Raw genomic sequence first — 11,336 nt, forward strand, 5'->3', positions numbered from 1 at the left:
GTGTTTCCAATCTGTGTTATAAAATCAGAAATTACTGGTTCTAATAAATCATTCAGAAACACGAAGTAACTGAGAATTTTTATAACCAGTAAATAAGATGAACAGAAATAAAATAATTTAATCTGTAAAAACTTACCAGAATCTGGAATACTCTTATTGAAAATTTAGGAAGAAAAATCAAGTCCACTGAATTCACAGTGTCCCCTTAAGGAAATTATTCCCCTCTAGTATCCGAGGTTTGATTTGGAATATAACCTCCCAGGGTAAAATGATTTTAATCAGTAGAGTATAGATACCAAAAACTCTACTGTCAGCAAATCAATCCACAGCAGGAAAGTACACGAAGAAAAAATGTGATTTTAAGAAGAAGGAAGATCAGAAAAAATTTGTTAGAAATATTCTGAAGACTGAATGGTATTTATAGGCAAGAAGAATATATTCTGAAAGGTTGCAACCCTTTCAGAATTAACACGACCATTAATGAAAGGTTGCAAACTTTCAAATGGTATTGACTGTTCCTGAAAGTTGCAACCTTTCAGAACAGTCATGGCGGGAAATTTTGAATATAACGGAATTTAAAACGGGTCACTCGCGCGGATCCTTCGGTTATCAACTAATTTATTGAAAATAATTTTTGGCCATTTAAAATTAATTAATAAATAATTAAAATAAATTTTGTCCAAAAAATTATCTCTCGATCATTTGCCAAAGCCAAAGCCAAAGCCGAAGCCGAAGCCGAAGCCGAAGCGAGCGACGACGACGACGGCGCGAGGGGGGTCCCTCTTTCCAACCCTTTTAACAATTAATAGGAGTGTTTATTTATTTAAACTCTCCTATTTTCCTTTCCATTACCGATGAGGGACTATTGGCTTTTTCAATAAAGCATTAGAGGACTTTTCAAGTTCCCAACCTTTCAAGTTCTAAACCTTTCAAATTCCTCTCCTTCCCTTTATTTCCCATCAATTCTTGCTACATACCCAACACTATGTCCCCAACCAATAGGTAAGCCAACCCAACATATTTTACCAACTTTAACTAAATAGTGAGAAAAAAATAAACACTAAGGGAAAATCTCAACATAAAGCCCTTTATAAGTACGAATTGCGGAAAGCTAAAAATACCATCCCAAGAATTGGTGTCATAAGTACAAGAGCTTCTAAAATATGATGCAAGTCTGAAACTAAAATGACACATCTAACATAAGGGATATCCTTTTTGAATACTAAAAAAAACAGAATAAGTAAAAGATAGAGGGAGGTGTGGGCCACGGAACAGCCAAGCAGCTCACCACAACTCCAAGACACTCCAAGCTCGTACTCAATTTGTTCCAAGAGATTTGCTTGTACTCATAATCGAATCTGCACCACAAAGAGTTCAACAAGTGTAGTATGAGTACGAAACCATGTGTACTCAGTATATCTCATTGATCGACAATGAAGAATTGTGACGGGAGTTTTTGTAAGAAAAAACAATTCTTTAATTGTACAAGTTTATATTACATTTACTAGTCAAGTTTCATCAAATAGAGGTAATCAAATATCAAGTACTTTCCAACCACCAAATAAAACACATAATCAGAAAAAATGAATGATCTGATGAAATGCAATGCAATATCATGCCATGAAATGATATGTCTCAGAATTCTCAGCCCTCTCTCAACCATATATACATGATACTCCTCATAATTACATCGAGTGTTCATGACCCATCGGGAACTTGCGAGGTCCATATATAGACACGAACGATCTTCACGTGTCTGTGCGAACGATGTCAACGCACTATCATAAATCAAACAATTTTCCATGGACGATCTCCATGTGCCCAAAGTAGAATCTTTACATTTCACCATCCACACCACGGACGATCTCCACGTGCCCAACTTATACTCAATCTAATGTCAATGCATGTACAACATATGATTCCAATAAAGGGGATGATGATGTACCTCAATCAGTGAAATATCAACATAATACATAACAAACTCAATTATCACAATTATACGGATGTAATAAAGAAAACAAAATCACACAAGGATTTCAAGTCAATAATATATCAGCTAATGCCCTTATGCTTTGGCATTCTAAAATTATAATCCACATTCTGTACTAGTAACTTTCCCTTTTATAATACTGGTACTCGTACTAATGTCCGTCACACCATTGATACGAGATCCCCATCCTTTGTCCTTACCCTTTGTCTATTTCATTTTTAATCTTTAATTAGGAAAACATCATTTAACAAGTCTAAAAGGTCTTAGAATACCATAAATGTCGAACCTCGTGCCACGAATCTTCAAGATTTTTTATTTACTTTTCGCAAAGTTTTGAAACGTTCCAATCTATCAATTATGTGATATTCATATGTTAGTGGCTTTGTAGACATTCAAATTATTATATGTCTATCATAGACCCTAAAACCCACTCATATCTCTAACCAAGCTTCAATTCTTGATATAATTTATATGTCAAAATTATCATATATGCTAAATTTCAAGTCAAAAATTGAACTTTAATCTCTCCAAATATCCTAAAATTTGATATTAAATCATATAATATACACCTAATAATTAATTATCTATCTCAATATATCAAAACTATTATCTTAATTTGATAAAATAAATATAATAAGGATCAATTCCACCAATTAACAGCACCAGACAAAGCACATAAAATCGACAACGTTACCCATTTTTCAAATCCATTTTGTACCAAAAATGCCTTTAACTTTCAAAAAAAGAATCTAATTAATAACCATTGGAACTACACATTACATTCAGGCAAATATAATTGTTGGCATTGACTATCAATTTCCAATGATTACCTAATCATTGTCTAATGATTTAACTTAATAAAATAACATTTTCCCTACCCTAGTTCAGCAAACATTGCCACATACGTATTCCACTTTCCACTTCCCTTTCTTGCAATTAAGACAAATCAACCAACACCATTCGAAATTTGAATTCTTAATGGGACTTTATCCAAAATTTGGTTGGTTCCCCCCACTTTCTAACCTTAATCTCTGGGTATATATAATCCTTTTATTTTAATCCGAAGGGGAGAATTTTTTTTTTTTTTTTTGGAATTTGAAAGCACTGAAAGAGAGATTTTTGTGAAAGGGATATCTTGAAGAAGAAATTTTTTTGTGAGGAAAGACTGAAAGAAAACATGGAAGGAAAACATTAAAAACAAGATTCTTGAGAGAATCTGGTTCAGTCATTGGATTCCGATTCGGATTGATCTGTTTGAATCCTAGGAGTCAAATTAGGAAGTGAAATTGCTGCTCCTCTGCTCATTCTATCCAGTTCTCTGCACCTCGAAAGGTTATATTCTTTTGCCATGTTCTCTCCGCTTTTCAGCGTGTCCTCTTTGCTTTTCGCTTGCTTTAGTATAATATTCTGATGATGGTAGGTGTTCAATTGTTTGATGGTTGTTGGCTGCTTGTAAGAATAGAGTATAAAGTATGTGGTTTTCTTTGGCTTGTTGCTCAGAGGTAGCCGTAACATCATTTTTAAGGAATGGCGAATGTCTTTCCTCGTGTGCCCATCCTCTTTCTTTTGTCTAAATCCACTTCGAAATTGTTATCTCTTTAAATTTTGCGTGAATATTTTCAAATCAAGTTTATTTCATGGAGTTCGCGTTTTAATTCTCTTGTAGGACTAAATCCTTCAATCAAATAAAATGTTTAAGTATGTGCGATGCAGTTGTATGCTCTCCCTAATCATTTAGTTTCTTTTGTTTACTTCTCGACTATCTCGGTCATCTTACTGCGTTTGTCTCCTTCCTCGACATTTTCTCTCACCTTTTCTTCTATGCTCAATGAAATAGTAGGTCCAATGTTGGAGAAAGTTGTGTTGTAGGCTTGTTTGATGATTATTGATTGAGTTGTTTGTTCATGTTTTTAAACTCTTAATATTTGCTCTTTTAGGTTTCTATTATTTGATTGAGTCGAATCCATAGGCATGCATCTGATGTTAATGTCTCTTTTCTACTTGCGAGTTTTATTCATCTCCTCTTTCTAATTAATACTGCTTTATGTCCCGAGGATCCATACCATCCCACTTATAGTATATTTCAAGTGGCTGGGTATTGTATTTAGCAGTGTTTCTTTTGTGTGCTCAAATCTTGTTGTTTATGTAAGTAAATCCGCAAGCCGTTAATTTGGTTAGCATATGTCGCATGTTTTTTCGTGTAGTTCGATGTTTGCCTACGCCTTGAACGTGTTTAGTATTTTGTTTCCTCACACGACATGCTCAAAATCAAGTTTAGCCTTCATATTGCTTGACATTCGGTGGAAAGCGTAGTATTTATGATTTTCATCTTTATTCTTTGCTCTGTTTTATGTTTTCTATCCACTGTTTCAAATAGTTTGTACATTTGACATCAGTTTCGTCATTCTGGCAAAGGGTTATTTAAAATAGCATAGCATTATCAAGTAAATTATTGTAGGTCACTGCTTCTGTTGGTCGATAGGGAAGTTTTATTCGGTTTACTGGTTATATTCTAAGGTGTCATTTATTCCCTCCTCCCTTTTTGTTTTATAAAATTAGGTGCTATTCATGTGCCTCTTTGATTCCCTTTTATGATAATGCTTGTCAATATGCAAATTTCTGTGTTTGAATACGTATTCTAGTAAGCTAGGATACTTTCCCAGTGTTTGTGTTGGTAAGACTGCCTATTAACTCATTTCCCTTTCTCTTGCATGTAAAATCTGTTTGAGGTCATTATGAACTCTCATCCTCTTTTGCATTTTTGAGAGAGAGCCATAAAGGCTTAACTTTTCCATCGAGTCAAGCAAATCGACGGACAGGTTCCGATGTTTAAGGAATTGATTAATATTTGCATCAAGAGGTACGGTCCTATCATGACACTGGGTAGTTATTAGTACTTGACCTTCCACAGGTGCTGCAATACGGCCCCTACCCCAAACTCGACCTCGAGCTCGTCCCCTTCCTCTACCTCAGATAGTGTTCCTAGAAGCAGGTGCAGGAATAGGCTCCTGATCACCATTTGCCGATGTACGAGTCCTCTCCATCTGAGAGAGAATGAGATATCAAGATTAGAATTTCAACAAGGTCAAGTGTGCACGATAATGAATGAAAGAACATATTTTTTTTCCTAAATGTCCTATATCCTCTCGAAGATAGGTATGAACGTCTTCATACCAATCCGCAAGACTCTATTAGACATTGCTCTTGTACTCGTGAGACCGATGAACCTAGGGCTCTGATACCAAATTTGTCACGACCCAAATTCACAAGTTGTGATGGCACCTATGGTCCTAATCAATAGGTAAGCCAACCCAACATATTTTACCAACTTTAACTAAATAGTGAGGAAAAAAAACACTAAGTGAAAATCTCCAACATAAAGTTCTTTATAAGTACAAACTGCGGAAAGCTAAAAATAACACCCAAGAATTGGTGTTATAAGTACAAGAACTTCTAAAATACGATGCAAGTCTGAAACTAAAATGGCAAATCTAACATAAAGGATATCCTGTTTGAATAATAAAATAACAGAATATGTAAATGATAGAGGGAGGTGTGGGCAACGGAACAGCCAAGAAGCTCACCACAACTCTAAGACACTCCAAGCTCGGACTCAATTTGCTCCAAGAGATTTGCTCGTACTCGGAATCGAATCTGCACCACAAAGAGTGCAACAATTGTAGTATGAGTATGAAACCACGTGTACTAAGTATATCTCATTGACCGACAACAAAGAAGTAGTGACGTGAGTTTTTATAAGAAAAAAACAATTCTTTAATTATACAAGTTTATATTACACTTACTAGTAAAGTTTCATCAGATAGAGGTAATCAAATATCAAGTACTTTCCAACTACCAAATAGAACAAATAACCAAAAAAAATGAATGATGTGATGAAATGAAATGAAATATAATGCCATGAAATGATATGTCTAAGAATACCCAGTACTCTCTCAACCGTAGTATATACATGAGATTCCTGGGAATTACATTGAAAGTTCATGACCCATGGGGGACTCGCGAGGTCCATATACCGACATGAACGATCTCCACGTGTTTGTGCGGACTATCTCAACGCACTATCATAAATCAAACAATTTTCGCACGGACGATGTCCACGTGCCCAAAGTATAATCTTTACATCTCACCATCCCCAGCACAAACGATCTCCACGTGCCTAACTTATACTCAATTATCAATGCATGTACACAACATTATTTCAATAAACGGGGATGATGATGCACCTCAATCAGTCAAACATCAACATAATATATAACCACCTCAATTATCACAACTATATGGGTGTAATAAAGAAAACACAATCACACAGGGATTTCAAGTTAATAATATATCAGCTAATGCCCATATGCTTTGGCATTGTCAAATTACAATCTACGTTCTGTAGTAGTAACTTTCGCCGTTGTAACACCGGTACTCGTACCAATGCCCGTCACAATATTGATACGAGACCCCCATCTTTTGCCCTTACCCTTTGTCTATTTCATTTTTAATCTTTAATTAGGAAAACGTCCTTCAACAAGTCTTCTTCACATACCTTAAATGCCCATCCTCGTGCCACGAATCTTCAAGATTTTTCTTTTCCTTTTCGCAAAGTTTCGGAACGTTTCCAATCTATCAATTATGCGAGATTTGTATGTAAGAGGGTTTATAGACATTCAAATTATTATATATCTATCATAGACCCTAAAACCCACTCATATCTCTAATCAAGCTTCAAATCTTGATATAATTTATATTCCAAAATTATCATATATGCTAAATTTCAACTCAAGAATTGAACTTTAATCCCTCCAAATATCCTAAAATTCAATATTGAATCATATAATATACACCTAATAATTAATTACCTATCTCAATATATCAAAACTGATATCTTAATTTAATAAAATAAATATATAAGGATCAATCCCACCAATTAACAGCACCAAACAAATCACATGAAATCGACAACGTTACCCTTTTTTCAAATCCATTTTGTACCAAAAATGCCTAACTTTCAAAAAAAGAATCTACTAAATTAAATTAAATTAATAACCATTGGAACTAAACATATTACATTCAGGCAGAATATAACTGTTGCCATTGACTATCAATTTCCAATGATTATCTAATCATTGTCTAATGATTGAACTGAATAAAAATAACATTTATGAATATTTATTGGAACTACACATTTTACATTCAGGAAGAATATAATTGTTGCCAATAACTATCAATTTCCAATGATTACCTAATCATTGTCTAATGATTTAACTTAATAAAAATAACATTTATGAAATTTATTGGAACTACACATTACATTCAGGAAGAATATAATTGTTGCCAATGACTATCAATTTCCAACGATTACCTAATCATTGTCTAATGATTTAACTTAATAAAAATAACATTTATGAATAACCATTGGAACTACACATATTACATTCAGGAAGAATATAATTATTGCCATTGACTATCAATTTCCAATGATTACCTAATCATTGTCTAACGATTTAACATAATAAAAATGATTACCTAATCATTGTCTACGTATTCCACTTTCCACTTCCCTTTCTTGCAATTCAGACAAATAAACCAACACCCACTGGAAATTCACCACCATAATTTTATAAATGGAAAAGGGTTAAAATGACCTCTAAACTATGCGAAATAGATTATTTCTACCTTCCATTACATTTTGGGATCAAAATACCCCGTTGTTATCCTAAGAGACCATAAATATCCTCAAGAGTTAACACTCCAATTTTTTAGTGACTTGGCATGCCACATGAGACTAATCCCTCCACCTAAGTGTTGCCAACAAAGATTCATTACAAAAGAACTAGACCTTAGCGGCGATAAAAGTCACCACAAAAGCCCAAAAAAATCATCACTAAAAGTTTTAAAATCAAATTCTAATTTTGTGTTTTTTTTCATTATTTTTAAAAATACAAACATGATTTCAATTAAGTAGGAGTTTGAAGACACTGTATATTTTATTTTTATGTTATATGTAAATGCATAAAATGTACAATGATGCATTATATAATAGGAGATGTGAATCAAGAAGTAATTTTCATCATTTTTTGTAATAATATTGGGTGCTTTTAATATTAATATTGTAAGTTATTCATTTAGAAAATTAGGTTGCAATCAAAAATTAATTATCATATTTTTTTTGTTGAAAAAAATAGGTTTTACTATTAATTATTACTAAAAGTCACTCATAACCTTTAGTTGCAATATTTTGAGGTTTTGTGGCAACTTTATCGCTACTAAAGATCAAGTTCTTTTTTAGTTAATCTTAGTTGGCAACGCTTAAATGGAGGGATTAGTCTCATGTGGCATGCCACATCACTAAAAAATTGAGGTGTTAACTCTTGAGGGTATTTGTGGTCTCCTAGAATAACAACGTGAATTTTTTTATCCCAAAATATAATAAAATGTATAATAATCTATTTTACATAAATCTATTTTGATCCTTTTCCATTCAATAAATCCTAAAAAAGTTTACTCACTGATATCACGTCATTATTCGATCCAACCATTTTATTATCCATCAATTCTGACCAGCCTTCCCACTAGCACTACTAAAAAGAAATTGAATCACATACTAAAAATAAATATTATTATACTACTCCAGCTGCATTGCATAATTTACATATACAAATTGATGGAATTTAAAGTACTTACCAGGATAACCGACGAAACCGTCTAGCCAACCGCTATTCTTTCAATCTTGAGTTGTGAATAAATTATTAACCCCTCTTTACTTAACTTAATTTTATGGGCCAAATATAAATGGGTACTGCATGAATTATGGACTTGGCCCACTAATAATTAACTATAATAATTATTTAATAAATTTTATCAACTAGATACTCGTAGTTATCGAATAGTTAAAAATATCCTTTAAATTTTTTCGAGGAGAGTCAAAATAGTCCTAGGTTTCAAAACGACCTAGCTGGTCATTACAAGACATTTAAATTTTACCGGTCTAATAATTTGTTTAATTTAAATTTATTTGTTTTAAATTTCCGTAGTTAATGTTGTACACATTAATGCAAACATATTTTTATGGCAATTACCATGGTGATTTTCTAACAAAACTTGAGGAATTTCAATTTAACATGTCTTCATTTTTCTTAATGTAACCTTTAATTATTTTTAGACTTTCGTATTTAATGCTAGAAAGAGAAAAATAAAATACGTTCTTTTTTTTATGAGGGTTACAAAGTATTCGCCTAACATTTAAGAATTTTAGTTTTACCAAACTTCTAATTTATTTGATTTAAGTTTATTTATTTTTTTATTTTAGATAATAATCTCAACCATTACTCAACATTTAAAAAGAATTCTCCATGCTCTAAATTGGTAAATTAGTATTAGAACAGGTTTTGAATTTTTTTAAATGACTTGTTTATGGCTAAATATTTTAAAAATTATATTACTTACAATTTATATAATAAATATCATATAGCATATTCATATCGTTTGATTTTTGAAATATGAATATATATCAATATAATATAATTGACAATTTTTATTTTTTAAAATCACATATGATACAAAATTTATACAATAGAAGAGTTGAAAATCATATCGTTGAATAATTTAATTTTGAACATTTCATATCATAACAAATTGATACATGTAGATCAGTTCAAAAAAGTTAAATCATACTGGTAATTTTATGAACCAATTATATACAAAAGCAGTTGGAAGAAAAATATTAGTCTCAAATAGTTTGCAAACATTTGTTCGAAATCACAAATTAAATCATAATCATATAGCATATACAAATCCCATAATTTTTGACATCTGAATATATATCAATTTAATATAGTTGAAAATTTTTATTTTTTAAAATCACATATGATACCAAGTTGATAAATAGAAGAGTTCATAATATTTGAACAATAATCTGTACGAAACAACAAATAAAACCATAATCATATAGCACATTCAAATTATATATTTTTTGAAACCTAAATATAATTTTTTTCAAAATCTCATATGATACCAAATTGATACGATAGACTAGTTCAAAATATTTTGAACAATAAGAATCAGTTTATAGTAAATCAATTATTATATACAAAATAATCTAAATATTTGTATTTATCACTAGTAGACTGTGTATTTTGCACCTTAAATCATACTTCATAATTTTGGAATGTGAAGCGACCACTGGTTGCTTTTTATTTCAATAATAAATATGGACCATTTTGAAATTGACACATATCATTAAATTAAGTATGAACTGGACCAACTGGAGAGATAATGCACTGGAGAGGAACTGTCGAATTAAGGAGAAGTTGTGGAGAATTTCGGTTCTCCATTGAAGAAGCTTCGAGAAGAAAGAAAATGGAGGAGAAGAGCAGAGCTCTGAGATCGATCAAGAGTAATTGAGAAAATGGAAAAATTGAATTATCTCATCTGCAACCTTACAATTTATACAAGTGTGTAATTCTCTAATCACAAGCAATTGCTGTAAATAAAGCTAACTTACACAATAAGAAATTACTAACTATTAACTAATTGAAACTAATCTGCCAGCTAAGCCGACTTGCTCATTAATTTAGAAGCTAAGTAATCTGTATTTCAACAGTTCCCCTCAAGTTGGAGGTGAATAGCTCATAGCTAACTCGTGCAGCAGAATGGACTGTTTAGAGCTTGGCAGAGGTTTGGTCAAAACATCAACCAATTGTTCATCAGTTGGGATATGATGAAGCACAATAAGTCCTTCCTATAACTTTTCTCTGAAGAAATGGCAATCAACCTCTATGTGTTTCGTTCTTGCATGAAACACAGGATTCTTTGCAATATGAACAACTGCTTGGCTATCGCAAAATACGGAAACGAGTAAGTTACATGGTGAGTGCAACTCAGTTAGTAATCTTTCCAGCCAGACCAATTCTCCCACCACTTTTCTAACGGCTCTGTACTCTGCTTCTACCGAGGACAGTGAGATCGTTGCTTGTTTCTTGGATTTCCAGCAAATGGGACTGTCTCCCATCAGTACAATATAACCACTCACTGATCTTCTAGAATCAGGGCATGCAGCCCAATCTGAGTCGCAATAGGAAGTGATAGTGCAATCAGTGCTATTAGATAAGAATATCCCCAAACAAGGGTCATTGAGAAGATACCTCAGGACATGGTAAGCAGCTTTCAGATGTGGTTCTTTAGGATATTAAAGGAACTGACTAAGGTGTTGGACGCTGAAAGTTATGTCCAATCTGGTATTAGTCAACAAGTTTAACTTCTCCACCAATTTTCCATAGAATGCGGGATCTTTCAGTAGAGCTCCTTCATTTGCATTGAGCTTCAATGTGGATTCAAA

This window comes from Solanum pennellii, chromosome 9, assembly GCF_001406875.1.
Source record: "Solanum pennellii chromosome 9, SPENNV200".
Classification (NCBI taxonomy): domain Eukaryota; kingdom Viridiplantae; phylum Streptophyta; class Magnoliopsida; order Solanales; family Solanaceae; genus Solanum; species Solanum pennellii.